Source organism: Bos mutus, chromosome 1 (assembly GCF_027580195.1).
Source record: "Bos mutus isolate GX-2022 chromosome 1, NWIPB_WYAK_1.1, whole genome shotgun sequence".
In the NCBI taxonomy this organism is placed as follows: domain Eukaryota; kingdom Metazoa; phylum Chordata; class Mammalia; order Artiodactyla; family Bovidae; genus Bos; species Bos mutus.
The window spans coordinates 98,586,753-98,604,115 of NC_091617.1; the positions used below are offsets into that span (position 1 = coordinate 98,586,753).

General features: G+C 35.6%; 1 protein-coding gene across 2 annotated transcripts in view; it reads right to left on the minus strand.

Annotated features, from left to right (window-relative positions):
• SERPINI1 (serpin family I member 1) overlaps positions 1-17,363 on the minus strand; it is an 84,459-nt gene that overhangs the window by 66,761 nt on the left and 335 nt on the right. The gene's annotated exons all lie outside the window — the stretch shown is intronic.

Below are 17,363 nucleotides of genomic sequence, written 5' to 3' on the forward strand. Positions count from 1 at the left end.
TCACTATGAACTGGGCCCTGGACACAAATACACAAGGGGCCTGCCTTATGGAGCTTATATAAAACAAATAAATCACACATATAGATATCTAATTGCAAACTATGTGGATCGGGAAGGTCCCCTGGAGAACGAAATGGCAACCCACTCCAGTATTCTCGCCTGGAAAATCCCATGGACAGAGGAGCCTGGTGGGCTATAGTCCATGGGGTCACAAAGAGTCAGACATGACTTAACAACAATAACAAACTGTGTTACGTACAGTGAAGAAAAGTCGGCAATGTGCTATGTCATAGAATCATGGGGCCCTAGTTTAGATGAGAGAAGACCAGGAAAGGCCTTTCTGAGCAAGTGTCACTTAAGCTGACCATTGATGGATAAGTAAGAGTTAAGAAGAGAAGCAGTATTCCACATGGAGGGAATAACACAAAGGCCTGAGTTCAGGAGAGAGTTTTGTGACTGTGAGGAACTGATAGACATCATTAAACAAAAGGGAGGGAAGAGGCTGGCTTTAAGTAGCTAGGGGTCAGAACATATAGGGCCTTATAGGCAGCAAGTATGTTGCATTTTCTCCTAAATGGAGAACAGTTTAAGAAGCTGATGTTTACAGAATGGATTTCAAGGAAGTCTAGAAGTACAATCCTAAAGACAAATTGGGTGCTTATTGTAACAATCTGAGTGAAAGGAGATAGTGGCTAGATTAAGGTGGCTAAAAAAAATGGAGATAGAAGAGAAGTAGACAGATTCTCAATATTATTATATAAGAGATAGACTGAATAGAAAATAGGTAATGGTAAGGAGAGACGACTCCTTGGTTTCTCCAGTACCAGAGAGCAGGGTGGAGGTGCCCTTCTCCAGGATGCAGGAAGTTGAGCCAAGAACAGACAGAAGTAAAGAAGGAGATCAGAAAATTTGTTTTGAATAGGTAAATCTGAGATGCCCTTGAAACATTCACTTGAAAAGTCAAAGAAGTGTAGTTAGCTAAATGAGGTTAGAGTTCAGAGTGGGGCTTCCCAGGTGGCGCAGTGGTAAAGAATCCACCTGCCAAACCAGGAGACCTGGGTTTGATCCTTGGGTCAGGAAAATCTCCTGGAGGAGGAAATGCAACCCACTCCAGTATTCTTGCCTGGGAAATCCCATGGGCAGAGGAACCTGGTGGGCTACAATCCATGAAGTTGCAAAGAGTCGGACACAACTGAATGATTAAACACAAATGCACACAGAGTTCAGAGTACAGGTCTGGGAGAGAGGGATATTTGGGAGTTGTCAGCACATTTAAGCCTATCAAGACAAATGAGATTTTCTGGGGGGGGGGGTGTGGGGGTGGGGTGGGTGTGGTGAACAGCCTCCAATGGCCAAGCACTGGAAAATTCCAATACTTGTAAGACCTAGGAGGATGAAGTAAAAAAATGACCATCCACGTGAGCACTGGGCCTGGCAGAAAGCAAGGACACAATGCCTGTTTATTACTAGCCAAGAAAAAAAGCCATATTTTAGTGTCTAGTGAAAAACACTTTCCCAATTTGAAACAATTGTATAATATCTAGGCTGGAATAGTTGATGTACTACATTAAAATAAGTCAACTGTCTTTTTCTTTTTGTAGGTCAAAACTGGTCAAATTTTGGCATTTTTATTAAGTTTATCATTATACAAACATAAGTTGGAAGAAAATCCATTATATCAAAGAATACAGTTCTAAAACGTTGCCCTTTCACACATGGAGAGTAATCTTTTGCTAACTCTAGAAGCTTCATTATTAATTTAGATATAAAAGATATTTAAAAAATCATACATGGTAATGCTGCATACCACTTAACCAATTAATTTCACCCTGGCAATCAAGCTGACAGCCTGAAAATATCATTGACAACTTATTATCATATTCTGACTACTGACAATCCCCAAACCACTACTCCCTGGGAAATCTACATATCTATCAGGGTACGCATTTTCAATTTCACACATTTTGAATTTTCTGTCTGAGTTAAGAAAAATCTGACTTCCCAGTTCTTTCTACGGGGAAAAAGAAAACATTAATAGGAAACTAATAGACATGGTTGACAGCTCTATAATTTAATCTTAGTTCGTAGGGACTACGCTTTGAAAGTTTAAGTTACTCTGTATAATCATAGGTCTCTTTCATTTTATCAGACATATTCACCCCCCAAAAGTTAATAATTCAGTATACTTTCAATTTACCTAGGACTTGTGATTTCCCTTGTGGCTCAGCTTGTAAAACATCTGCCTGCAAGACCAGAGACATGGGTTCAATCCTTGGGTTGTAAAAATCCCCTGGAGAAGGGAAAGGTCACCCACTCCAGTGTTCTGGCCTGGAGAATTCCATGGACTATATGGACACATTCCATGGTGTCGCAAAGAGTCAGACACGACTGAGCAACTTTCATTTTCACACTTTCATGATTTCAAGCTGGGATTGCAAGATGTCAAATGTGTAAATTGGACCAGTGTAATAGAGAGGAGTGGCATCTGCAGCAAATAAAGAAATTTTTTTTTCCCCAAAAAACATAAACTCTGCAAAAACAATCCAGATGAGGTAAGGTGGCAGGATTTCAGTCTGCCCAGCTGGAAGTTTGACACATATGATTTAAAGTAACTTTGTAGTGGGTTTTTTGGTATTATCACTGAACACCCTCTAGTTTTATGTGAAGTTAGAACTTTAAAATATTGCTTTTATTTTTTAAAGGGTTAAGACCTAACAATCGTAAATGTTCTCATTTGTTTAAGAATGAAGGAGACTTCATAGTTGCAGAATGCAAGGTGCATGACACAAATGCTGTGTAGTAACTATGGAAAAGTCTATAGAAATACACAGAGGATGTTGGTCACTTTTGAAGTAATGATTGTAAGCCATGTTTAGGCTAAGAACAACAACAACACAAACTTGATCCTGTGTGGCGATACCTGAGATAACCTACACAACTTTCTGTGCCTCAGTTTCCTCATTTGTGAAATGGGGACTAAAGTAGTACTTGTCTCATAGGATTATTACAGAAATTAAGGGGAATCATGTATGTATATAAAGATACTAGCACAGTGTGGAAGTAGAGGTAAAAACCCAGACTCAGAAAACAATAAAGTACCTGGATTTCCCTCTGCACAACATCCACTGCTTCCTCAAAACCTTTCACTTTACCTTCTCTCACAATAATAGTCCCTACATGACCTGCAAACAAGTATCAGGAACATAGGATTGTAAACCCATTGTTCAATGTGGCCTTTAATATTTCAGTAATTTCTATGTACAGTCATCTTGTTCTTCTTTTCCCACCCTAAACTGTACTGATAAAATTATACTTCTCAGAGAGAGCTTCCTAAAACTCAACCAGGACAAGAAAAAGCCAACATGAGGTACAATTAGTCACTTTATATGCACATATCTAAAGTAAATACACCAATATTAACACCATTATTTTTGATACTCAAATAAATAGATACGTAACTATACATAGAAAAAGCAAAATTTTGTTTTTTCTTAACTTCTCTGAAAATGTCATCCTGGCTGGGTGTTTTACCAATAGCTGTTAATTTACTACTTATTCACCAAAATTTCTATTACCATTTGCATGAAACAGAAAACTCATAGTCTATTTTTTTCTCAGAAAACTGGAAATGTAACTATTTAACCTCTTTGTCACTCAGCTTACTGTTCTTCGCTCATCCAACTAAGCACCTCTCACCATCCTAGGGCACACGTGTCACAGGTCTTCACTGAGGTTTCAAGACATGTACCTTTCAGATGACTACATTTCTTTAGTTTCACAGTTTTTCCCCCCTCTCATTTTTATGGGAGGGTTTATATTATTGAACCATTGCCAATTTGTCTAAACACACAAATTAAACAGTAAATTAAACAGCTTATTAAAAGTAAACAGACTCTGAATAAGGGCTTGAGGGGCTAATGAATGCAGAAAGTAATTTTACCGCAAGAAATATGGCTGGATTAGAAAGCTGGGTTCTAAGGTATGTTTTGGTGAATGAAGTCTGGATCAACTCGATAAATAAGATCTTTCTGTTAAAGGTTTTCTAAAAGTTATTCTAAGAGAGAGAAAGAGGAAAACATTTTTTGAAATATCAGCTGGTACACTATTATATTTAAAGTGAAACTGGGCTTATGATTTTAAGTTGTCAGCCATATCATCAAATGACTGTCTTTACCTGTATAAAGACAGCAATTACTGTAGTTAATGATTCTTAGTGATGGATTATTCATGCTAGTTAGCTAGCTGAACATTATGTTTCTATAATAGTAAAAGCATAATTAATATGTTTTGTGGCAGTTAAGAAGCAGGTGTCAAATCAAAAACTAAAATTTTCCAATTAGGGTGACAGAAAAAGGAAGATGATATGAAAGTAAACTAAAGCAACGACAAAAATTTTAAGACTGAAAAGAAAGGAAATGAGACATATTTTAATTAAAGCTGACTTCCTTAATCTAAAAGCAAGGAGACCCTTTTTTCATAGGGATGTTTCAATGTCAAGTAAGCCAGTACTTTTTACGAAATGAAGCAAATCGAATGTAGATAAATGAACATAATCCTCTTAACACAGATTTAAATGCTTCAGCTGATTTATAATTATCACCACATTTTTAGGTCTCTAAACTTATTTTTTATTGTAGTAAAAAATAATCTATCTTAACATTTTTAAGTGTATACAATTGTTACTTTTTGAACCACTACAATGATTCATTTTCCTCTTATTCCTCAGATTCACAACCTTCTTAGTCATTCTTCCTTAGCCATCTCCCTTACTGCATCCCTGGGGTCATACACTGAAATGCCCACAGAGGCTGGCATGGGAAGTGGGAGCAGGCAAGGTGATAAATGGGACCCAAGGAGTTCAATATAAGAGAAGAGAGAATGGTTGTGGAAAACTGACATTTAAACACACACACACACACGTGTGGGCTGACCTCTGACTTGTTTTGAAATCCTTGGCTTGTAGCTAATAAAGGGACAAAACCTGTTGATTCTGTATCCCAGATCTTCTTTGAATCTATATCATCACTGCTATCACTTCTGGGCCACTGTGATCACTTCTGCTTCCTCCCAAATTCTACTTTTGTCCTTTCCTTATTCTCAGCTTTACATGTTTATTTACTTGTTTCCCTAGAGTCCAGATCTGATAACAAAAGATCTGATAACAAAATGTTTTCTGTGTCACATTGTTTTATGTATTTTAAGGCGACATGACCAGCATGAATAGATTCATGGCTATTAAAGCTTCAGTGTGTATTATATCTTTTCCAATATAAATTGTCTTTACTGACCAGATTAAAGTTTTTGCTTTGAATTCTGTCACCTAACAAATATGTCACTCTGTATTATTAAATTTATTTTTGTCTATTATTGCATTGCCATTCTTTTACTTTAACTGATGCTACTTTGCTTAGCATTGTCTCTAAAAACAAGTTTTTGCTTTTCATCCACCATGGCAGATTCTACCTTTCAATAAGAGAGTAAATCTGTTGATAACTGTAATATATTTGCTTAGCATTTTGTCATGCTTCTTATGTTTTCTTTTTGCATAGATCACATATTTCCTCTGTTCTTAAATACTGTTTTTCTGTGAATATGAAGAATAAAACAACATCTACTGACTCCACAATCTGTAAAATAAGGGATTTAATATTCTTTCTTATACATCCTTCTCTGTGTTTTTGAAGTGATCTGGGGTATTTGACACAGAACATTATTTTTTCTACCATAAGGCATCTTATAAGAATCATTTTTAACATCTGAGTTGTTTAGAAACAAAATAGGAACAGCTTATTTAAACGTCATCCAGGGGTATTCTTTCTGCCCCCTTCTGATGCCCATGTCAGAAGCTTTCTCTATCTCCTTTATAATTTAATAAAACTTTATTACACAAAAACAAAACAAAACAAAAACAAACAAAAAAACAAAAACACAAAAATAAAACAAAACAAAATAAATGTCATCCACTTCATCACTTTATAGTTCCAGTCCTGAATCCCTGATTCTGATTAGTTGGCCAGCAAAGTAAGCATTTTTTGTTGTTGTAGCAGTGGTGGTGTGCGTGTGTGTGTGTCTGCCCTTGTATGGCTGAGAAGATCATTCTTTTGCTCTTCACACTGAACCCTAGCTCATCTCGATAAGCAATTTTGAATCATAAACTTATTTCATTGTAGCTGTATATACATTATTCCATTACTTTCTGTCATTAAATGCCACAGAAGAGAAGTCTGATCACAAGCTAATGTTTTTACTCCCTTTATTTTTATCTGTTTGGAGTACTTTAGGTTCTTTTCTCCCCCTTCATTTTAAAATTAAAAAATAAAACAAGTTTACCAAAGTGTGGCTGGATTTCAGTCTCCATTAATTTTGTCTGGTGTTCTAAGGCCAAATCATATATAATGAGAATATTTCCTTCATTTTTATCTGCTGGTCTGGATTCCTTATAATTTGATCTTCTATAACTCTTATTTTTAAAAACAATCACCTCATATTATATTCACTTACACTTTTTATATGTTCATTTTTAAAGCATACAAGTCAGTAGTTTTTAAAAGCTCTGCAATCATCACTGCTATCTAGTTCTAGAACATTTTACCCCAGAAAGAAACCCTCTAACCATTAGCAGTCACTCTCCATTTCCCCTGTCCCTTAACACTAATCTACTTTTTTTGCCTTTATGGATTTGGCTATGCTGGATATTTTATACAGAATAAAATGTGGCCTGTTGTGTCTGGCTTTGTTTAGAATAGTATTTTCAAGAGTCATCCGTATTGTAGCGTCTATCAGTACTTCATTCTTTTCTGTGGTTAAGTAATATTCCATTGCATTGTTGTACAACTCTTTGCTTATCCATGTATTTATTGAGGGACACTGGGCTGTCTTCATTTTTTGTCTATTACGAATAACAATACTATAAACATTTGTGTAAAAGTTCTTGTATGGAAATATTTTTATTTCAATTCTCTGGGCTTGTGTCCAGAGTGGAACTGCTGGGTCATATGCTAAATATATGGTTAATATTTTGAGGATTAATCAAACCATTTTCAGGCTTCCCAGGTGGTGGTGCTAGTGGTAAAGAACCCACGGGCCAAGGCAGGAGACCTAAGAGACATGAGTTTGATCCCTGGATTTGGGAAGATCCCTGGAGGAGGACATGGCAACCCACTCTGATAGCCTTGCCTGGAGAATCCCATGGACAGAGGAGACTGGCAGGCTACAGTCCACAGGGTCGCAATGAGTTGAACATGACTGAAGTGACTTCACACGCAAACCATTTTCATTGTGGCTGCACCATTTTACAGCCCCACCAAGAATTTCAGTTCAGTTCAGTTCAGTCGCTGTCGTGTCTGACTCTTTGCGACCCCATGAATTGCAGCACGCCAGGCCTCCCTGTCCATCACCAACTCCTGGAGTTCACTCAGACTCACGTCCATCGAGTTGGTGATGCCATCCTTTCTTTAGGAGGGTTCAATTTTCTCCACATCCTTACTAGTATTTGTTATTGTCTTTTTTATTTTAGCCACCTAGGAGAAGGCAATGGCACCCCACTCCAGTACTCTTGCCTGGAAAATCCCATGGATGGAGGAGCCTGGTAGGCTGCAGTCCATGGGGTCACTAAGAGTCGGACACGACTTAGCGGCTTCACTTTCACTTTTCACTTTCATGCATTGGAGAAGGAAATGGCAGCCCACTCCAATGTTCTTGCCTGGAGAATCCCAGGGACGGGGGAGCCTGGTGGGCTGCCGTCTACGGGGTTGCACAGAGTCGGACACGACTGAAGTGACTTAGCATAGCATAGCATAGTGGCTGTGAATATATGTCCTATGAATGTCTCTTCTCAAGAAGAGATTTGTTTGATTGGCAAATATTTTCTCCTGTGGCTTATGCTTTCACTTTCTTGGTTTTGTCATTTGAAACGCAAAGTTTTAAATTTGATTACTTTTATTTTCTTTTGTCACTTATGCTTTTAGCGTCATACCTAAGAAACCACTGACTAATGCAAGATGATGACAATTTACTCCTTATGTTTTAAGGGTTTTATAGTTTTAGCTCTTCTGTTTAGGCCTGCAGTCCATTTTGAGTTACATTTACATATGGTGTGAGTTAGCGACCAGTTTCACTCTTTACATGTGGATATCACGGGATTCCCTGATAGTTCAGCTGGTAAAGAAAACTGCAATTCAGGAGACCCCGGTTCGATTACTGGGTTGGGGAGAGTCCCTGAGGAAGGGACAGGCTACCCACTCCAGCATTCTTGGGCTTCCCTGGTGGCTCAGATGGCAAAGAACTTGCCTGCAGTGCCGGAGACCTGGGTTTGATCCCTGGGTTGGGAAGATCCCCTGGAGGAGGGCATGGCAACCCACTCCAGTATTCTTGCCTGGAGAATCCCCACGCACAGAGGAGCCTGGAGCCTGGTGGTCTACAGTCCATGGGGTCAGAAAGACTCAGACACGACTGAGAGACTAAGCACAATATATCATTATCTTAGTATCATTTGTTGATGACTATCTGTTCTCTTGTTGCAAATCAACTGACCATAAATGTAAGGGTTTCTTCCTGAACTTTCTATTCCACTGGGTCCTTAGCATTTTTAAATGCTTTAAGATCAGCTTATGAATTTTTGCAAAAAAAGGCAGCTGATATTTTGATGCATTAAATCTGTAGATTAAACTTGGGGAACGCTGCCATCTTAACAATATTAAGTCTTCTAATTCTTCTAACACAAATTACCTTCCAGTTTATGTTTCCTTTATTAAATGTATTCTTAAATATTTAATTCTTTTAGATGCTATTGTAAATGGATTGCTTTTAATTTTGTTTTTGAATGTTCACTAGCGTATAAAAAAATAACAACTGAAATCTTTATTATGCTCTTATGGCTTATAACCTTCCTGAACTTTAACAGTTTGTGTATATGTGTGTATTTCTTAGAATTTTCTATATAAAATATAAGTTAATCTATAGAGATAGATTTACTTCTTCCTTTCCAATCTGGATGCTTTTAATTACTTTTTCTTGACAACTGCCCTGGCTAAAACCCCTACCACAATGCTGAATAGAAGATGAAAGGAGACATCTCTTCAGACATCCCTCCTGATCTTAAGGAGAAATATTCAGTCTTTCACTATTAAGAAAGATGTTACCTATGGGTTTTTTGCAGATGTCCTTTGTAAGTTGAGGAGGTTCCCTTCTATTCCTAGTTTGTTGAGTGTTTTCACCAAGAAGATGTATTGGATTTTGTCAGATGATTTTCTGTATCTATTCAGATGATCATGTGACTTTTGTTCTACTGATATGGTATATTACACTGCTGATTTTCAGGTTCAACCAACTTTGCATTCTGGAATAGATCACACTTGATTACAGTATATAATTTTTATTTGTTGTCAGATTTGACATAAGGACTTCTGAGTTTACATTCAGAGTTCCTATTTCTTCTTGTTTTGGTAGTTTGTGTTTTTGTACTTATTTGTCTATTTCATCTAGGTCACCTAATTTGTTATCATATTATTGTTCATAGTATTCCTTACTACTATCTTTTATTTTTCCAAGGCTAGTAGTAATGTCTCTTCTTTATTAAATTCACTTAAAAATTTCATTTTCCTCTAAGTTTTAATAAAGTATCTTAATTTCTCTTTAATTGACTCTCATAGCTTCCTACAATATTCAATATGCTAGTCAGTCTTTATTAATTGTATTTTAAAGTCTTGGTTTTACTATTCTGTACATTTGTTCATCTCTTACATCAAGATCCCTGTCTCTATATAACATTTTGTGCAACTCCTGAAAATTTCTTAAGATTAGATGATTTGCTTCCCAGCTTCCTGAACTTTTATTTCAGGGGTAGGGAGTACTTAACTTTAGAGATTCTAATTTCTACTTGAATTAAAAGTTATAATTCACTTAAAATAATAAGTCATAATAAAATAAAATCTAACATTTAATAAAATATTTAATAAGTATGTAACACATGCCAAGTATTATACAATGTACTTTATGTGAAATCTCCCTCTATCAATATAAACATCTCTTTAAGCTACAGATTACAAAACCAAATTTTAACCCAGTTTTGTACAACAGCAGAACCCACATTCTTAACCAGTGTCTGACAAACTTTAAAAAGGACCAGATAGGAAATATTTTAAGTTTGTGGGCCATATGATCTTTGCCACAATGACTCAACTCTTCTCTTGTAGCAAGAAAACAGTCTTAGCAATACATAAATGAATGCACAAAGCTGTTCCAATAAATTTGACTTACAAAAAAAGATAGTATGCCACAGCCATAGGTTGTGGTCCCCTGCTCTTCACCAGCACACCACACTGGCCTACTTATTTTTCAAAGCCTTCCTTTATTACCACATAGTTCCATTTCTTCTGCTTCTGGACATGTGTCACAGCAACTATTGTAATGCCATCATCCTAAATCACATGTCCTTGTTTATACAAATATATCTTACAATGTCATCTTTTGTTAAACATATTGACAAAAGATTATGCCAAGGAGTAATGATTTTATGTATTTTGTTGCATCTTTGTGTAACACCCAACTCGATGCTTCAGATTATAGTAGTTTAGAAATTTACATGACTATATCTAGAGTTTTGCCTCAATAAAACCACTGATATAAGTTCACATAAAGGAAATATTAAGAACTGGACAATAAAGATGTTGATATGGAAATACAGACAACTGCAATATAGCCAAGAGTCCTATGGTCAACATCTTTGACTATGAGCTCTTTCAGTGTAGAAGAAATACTTGTTTCCATTGTCTCAGTTTCAACTTTTTTCACACTTTCTTATCAGGAATCATAATTTACAAAACTCTAATAAGTCCTATGATGTATCTTTATAAGAATGAGTAATACTTTAGGTAATAATCAGTGTATAGATGTTGGTAATATTTTTTACATTTTAAAAATGGTAATAACACCATTTTCCAGGATTAAATTTTTTGAGAGTGAGTTCCTGTCTATGAAGCAGTGGCTTTTTTGGCTTTTTTTTTTTTTTTTGATAGATAGCATTTGTTTTTAAGCTTTGTTTACTATTCAATTGTTCTTTCATTTACACTACACCTATATTTTTCAATTTGACCTATATGAAGATTCTTTGATACGTTGAGGCTTAAAGCAGATTTAAAAATAGAAACATCCTTTCAATGCTGCAGAAAATATCTGTAATGAACAGAACAGGGCAAGTGTTATATGTGATTTGGCTAGATGGTCTTTTAATTAGAGATATCATCAGTCTTTGGGAAATGCCTTTGCCCAGAGACTTCAACTCTGGTAGTCACAGAAACGAAAACTTGGTGTAAGAAGATTAGAGTTTTCTAACCTGGGGAGAAAAACAAACAAAAACCCAAATGAACAAACAGGAAACAATGAGTCAGAAGATGGAATACATTTTAAAGTTAGTAAAGTTAGTATAATTTTAATTATCAGACTATGGCTAACACTATTGATTGGTTACCCCAAATTACATTCAAACCATTGTTCCCCTGCTTCATCCACTACAAAGGCCCAAAGTCCTTGATATCTCAACATCCCTTAATGCTAGGGGTAGCTACATGCCATGGGCCACTAAGTCCACAGTGGACATTTGGTAGAGGTCATTGGAAAAGCTTTTATTTCCTTATTAAAAGAGAAAAACTCAATAGGTACAAGCTGTTCCTCAGTCTTCCTGCCCTAAACTAGAATATGATGTCTTCATCTGCAGAAGCATCCATCTTGTATCAGGCACAAGAGAAAGTGTGAAGACAAAATCCTGACTACATTCAACTAGCCTCTAAACAAAAGGACACAACCACTTTCTTCTAGACTTTTTGTCCTGGAAAAAAAATAAATCCCCATTATTTTATGTCACTGTGCATGAAACTTGCAGCTGAAAGCATTTCTAACTGATACATACTTAAGAACTACTTTTTAAATTGTCAATTAATTTTGGCCACATAATGTAAATGAAATTTGGTTTTTAACATAACCCTGGACAATAAGACTTCTTTCTCCTTCAAAATGTTTAATTATATATTAATAATTATTAACTAAATCTGTTGTTATACTAAAAAATTAATAGCTATTATTAGGTCTTTATAATTTTGTTACTGACATTTATTTTTAAAAGAGATTTAGATCGTTAGTAGAGGTTACCTAACTGGGAGGCTGGATGTATCTAAAAGGCATTAATTGCTTCAGTGATTTTAAATTACTTTGTGAAGTACACAACAATTAACTGCTCCAATAACTGATTTAATTCAAGCGAATGGCAAAAATTATACATCATAATACAGTATCTATAGCATACTACTAAAAGGTGAAAAAACAATAAAATTAACTCTTTAAGTTATATAGGATTAAAAGACCTCAAATAAAACTTAGGTTTCAGAACAAAATTTAGGTTATCAAGAAAAAGACAGAAGCAGTCCAATGGGGGCAAAATATCAGAAGTATCCCAGTGAGCTCTTGGAGGTCCCTTCAAAAATGTTAAGATACTAACAGAAAAACAAACTATGGGTTGATAGGTATTCACTGAATTGCTAGACTGTGCTACAGAAATACTTTCTGACACTTGAGTTACTGTTACTGGGAACTTTGGTATATCTGGGAAAAACAATACACTTAGGAAAATGAAGTAATTAAATCAAAGTAAATTCCATCTGCCTTCCTTCCCATACTAAATTATGAGCTGTGGGATCAGAAGGCTTTCCTTTCTTAGCCTGAACCAGAAGAGGGCCTTGAAGCAGTGGCTTGAGCTTGAGGGACCAGGCGCATTTGAGCAGCTGTGCTGTATGGAAGGCCAGCACTGAGCTCTGTCAATGTCTCAGAACTCATCCTCTGCCCATGCTGGCTCAAAGACGACAAATACTTGAATAATTTAAATTTAATAAGTCTGAGTACGGTCTCCCATTGTAACCATTTCACTGAAAATAGAATATTCAAGAGCAGTTAAGTTTTAGTTAAGGGAAAGCCTCATGTTGTATTCACGTACTTTAAGTCTACTTTCAGGCGTTAAGGAAAAAAAAAGTAAAAAATGCGTATATATGTGTATAGTGGGGAATGTTACATAAAAGCACACCTTTAAGTCAGCACAGTTCTAGAGACAACGAGAGACCACACAAATTCCAAACTGCTTTGAATTAATAAATTTATATTTAAAGTATACACACATGCAAAGTTGCCACTAACTAAGCAATGTTTATTCATTCAGAAATCCAGGAAAAGGCAGTGATATTTATATTTAGCTTGATATAAGCAACTGTTGTGGGCAGTGGGCTGAATTTAGTGTAAAAAGAGATATCTAAGAAAATTTCATTTTTCTAGTTGTACTTGTTTGTGAAAAATGTAGAATGCTTCATTATAGGTTGTCAAAATATAATGACTGTTATTGTTAAACTATGTATAAGGCTGTCAAAGTAAATACCAAGGGAAATGAAACTCAGTTTTAATTCTGAAGATACTACACATCTGGTGAGGAAGACAGGAACTCAGCTAACTCTATACAAGACACTGTGCTGAGCTAAAGAGTAATGCCATCGAAACATGAAGATTAATCAATCATCTAAGTCAAACTCCATCTATTAGTATGCTAATACAGGCATATTAAAAAGTAAACAAAAGACAAGTTAAATATCTGCCCTTATTAAATTCACTGCTAAAGAACTATTTACAATTAAATTCTCAAGGTCTTATAATAATAAAAGGAAAATCACATTTGAATTCTTAATTCTAACACTAATCAGATTGTTTCTGGAAGGTCAAGTACAAAAACAATAAATGCCCAATCCACATGTGCTTAAACACAATAAATCTGACTTTTTAAAAAAAGAATGATTAGAAAAAATGGAAGAGTAAATTCAATTTTTATAGAATGAAATATGATTTTTAATAGATAAGCTTCAACAAAGGTATCTTATTAAGGTGTATGGTGGTGAGCCACAGGTTCCTCTGGTTGTAGAAGGCAGATGTTAAGTGCCACTAGCAGGAGAGCCCTTTTCCTTGCCTATAATTCCTTGTCTCTGCGATGAATTTAGAAATGGGGGCACACAAAGTTGTAGGTAAATCTTTGCAGCCCAGTTGGAATCAAATCGGGCTCAAGTAACACTTTGGTAAAGGCTAAACAGCACAAAGACATTCTCAGAAGGCCTAATGTAGAGTAATTATTCTGTGAGGGCAACTGACTTCTTCATCAAAGTGCAAGATGTCTCAACACATACATTAAAGAAGTATTGGTTCCAAGTTCTTGAAATAGTAAGTGGTTATAGGGCAACTTCTTTCTGCTGGGCATGATGTTGGTGCTAAGAGCAAAAGATAGGAAAGGAGCATAGAGTCTCCAGGAGCTAATAATTGTTACTTAAAACACAGTTAACCAAACTTTAATGACTAAATGCTGACATTAAACATAAGACTGAAAATAAAACAGAAACAAATCTTTACCTCTGTATGACAATTAATCTTGATCCTCAAAGCAGTGCTTAACTTTAGAAGATGGCTTTTAAAGGTGGCAGGGGCAGGAAGCAAGGGGTATCTTGCTTTAGTGTCTAGTTCAAGTACTTCTGTTATTTAGGGGAAAACCTCAGTTTTTACTTTTTAATATTATACCCAAATAATACTAAGTTTCACGTATACGTATACACCTGCAGTAGTCTTTCCACTTTGCTTCAATAACCGATGATTATTCAACATGTAATGAATTAATGTCTATTTGGCTTCAGTTAAAATGATAATGTAGGAAAGTACTGTCTCCCACAATGGGTGTAGGCCTCTAGAAATTAATAACTTGGGGGGAAAAAAAGGTCATGAAATCACTTACAGGCATTCAACCAAAAAAGGATCAAATCTCTTTTTTCTCTTGCTAAGGGTATGTATCTCATACATTTTTCCTCATATTTATCCCCCCTTGTCCTCTATGCCACCTATTCCTGTCCCACATCAAAACCATTTGATCTTGAACCTTTAAATCTTATTCTTTTGTGCTGCATGCAACAGTGAATCCTCCTGTTAGAGAGAAATCCATGCTACTCAATTATTTTTACTCAATAGGCTTAGAGTTAGAATGTTATGTAAAAAAAAAGTCCAATATATATTGTAATTTGAAATTAACCAGGTCTTTCAGCTAAAGGATACTAATCCCATGAGCATCTTCCACTTGAGAGACATTCTGCATTCTGCTGATTTTTTTTTCCTTTCTCATCCTATACATACTCTGATAGCCATACGCAAATAGTAAAAATAAAGAGCAGAATAATGTGCTTTTAATCCAAGTAATGCTTCACAGAAAACTATAAACTGTCATATGAGGAACTTCTCACCAGTAACATTTAAGAATTCTGAGATTTAGTGTGAACACCAATTTAAAACGTGTCAAGAGTTCAAGGTAACAAATACTCAAGTGCCACATACTGCCAATGATTTTCTTCCTTATAAAAACATGGTTTTCTTATTCTCAAATGATACAGAAACCCAATCTTTTACACTGACACAATAAAAAAGATCCATATCTTGGAAAAAGGTGAAAAATTCTGTTAATACCAGAGACTCATTCATTCATAATGAGAATTCCTTTTTGATGCTTCAAAGCATCAAGACCTATAAATAGTTGGGACTCAAAGTACATCTGAATTTCAACTGTTTTGGTATGTATTTTCTATCTTATTTACTTGATTACTAACTGACTCCCAACCAAACCCTGTCAAAAAGATCTTTTGATAAAGACCCTGAAAGAACTTCAGTGCCAGTATTATTCTTAATTATTATTATTACATGGTAGAAACAACCCAGTGACAGCAAGTATTCAGTTTCACAAAATGAATCAGTAGCAGAGCCTGAGACAGAAACAGACTGATTCAGGATGATCTACTTAATCAGAAATAACAAGGGCAAACACAATCTTTTCCAAACCTAACTACACCCTAGTACCCATTTTTCCACCTAAAATCATTTCCACAGGTCATATCAGCTATATGTAGATTCACAGACTCTCTGGTGATGCAGCAAAGATAAAATCCCTTCCTTAACCATAGTTGCGAAGTTTAGTGGCTACTGTTGCCTTTTCTTCCTTCTAAGCTCTTTGTTGCTTCTAATACTTACTTGATCTACTTGAGTACAATCTAAAAAGACACTGTTTTTCTAACATGTGTCCCCTATATATTTCTCTAATTGTGAGACTATGGGAGGGGCTTTTGGAGTATATACATTGATAAGTCACTTAGGCTTATCAGTGGTAGCGCTCAGTAGGATTGAACTTTAAGCTATGAATTTTTTCTAGCCATTTCTTTTCAGAAAAGAATTCTGTGTGTGTTACAGAAATAAAATCCAAAAATCATGAGTGAATCAGCAAACCATGGAAACAAAAAAATAGAAGGCAATTATTCCATTTTACTGACCCTAGTTAAAAAAAAAAAAAAATCCCAAATTAAAGTATTCAGGCAGACTCTGAAATATACAACTGTCACAAAGAAAGCATTTCTGGGCAAAATGTGCTGCAATATGCTACTATGATTAAAAGCTATGTAATCTGGGGGAACCTCTGTAACAAAAAGAAAATGAACTGGGCAAATAGCTTTTTACAACCTTTCTTTTTAAAAAAAGGCTGTAATTCTGTCATAGTTACACAAAGGTAGATGGGACTTTCATCTTTATCTAGAATTAAAAACATATTTCCATCTACAGGTATTTAATTATAGTCAAAGAAACCACATATGGTTTCGTACTGAGAATAAACTATTATTTTATAATACCATTACATGTGTTAAGTCTGAATCCATCATAATGCATACTAAGGGAAATCACTTAGCACATGATCTCTAAACAGAAAAGATCCTTGCACAGCTCTCTTGGTACTTCTGTTTGTTAAAATGTACAAATACTACTAGACACAAATGAGCGAATAAGGGGCAGCAGTGAAGTACAACATACGTTTCCACTGTAGGCTGAGTCCTGGTCTTTGTTCCGATATTCTAGAGCCACTGGCAGGGAAAGCTAAGTATCCCTCTATTATAAAAAGCATTTTTACATGATTGCTGGCAAAAGTTATACTTCTGATAGGTTCAGTCATCTTGATTATTTCTGACTGCATTTGATTATTTAATAGAGATCTTGCAATTCTAGAAACCTGCAGTATAACCACCGAAAACCTATCTGTAGCAGGACAATCTGATAAAACAACATAAAGGGCACATAGTGAGGAAAACTGCAAAGTTATTTGACCAGCGAAACAGTTCTGAAGTAATTCTCTATCAATGACAAAATTTTCTGTATTTTACCAGCTACGCACCTACCCAAATATCATCCACCTTGCCCTCAATTAGCAGGGTTTCCTCAATATTAAAATCTCCCAGAACAGTTTAATGGTACAACTCAGATCAAAAACA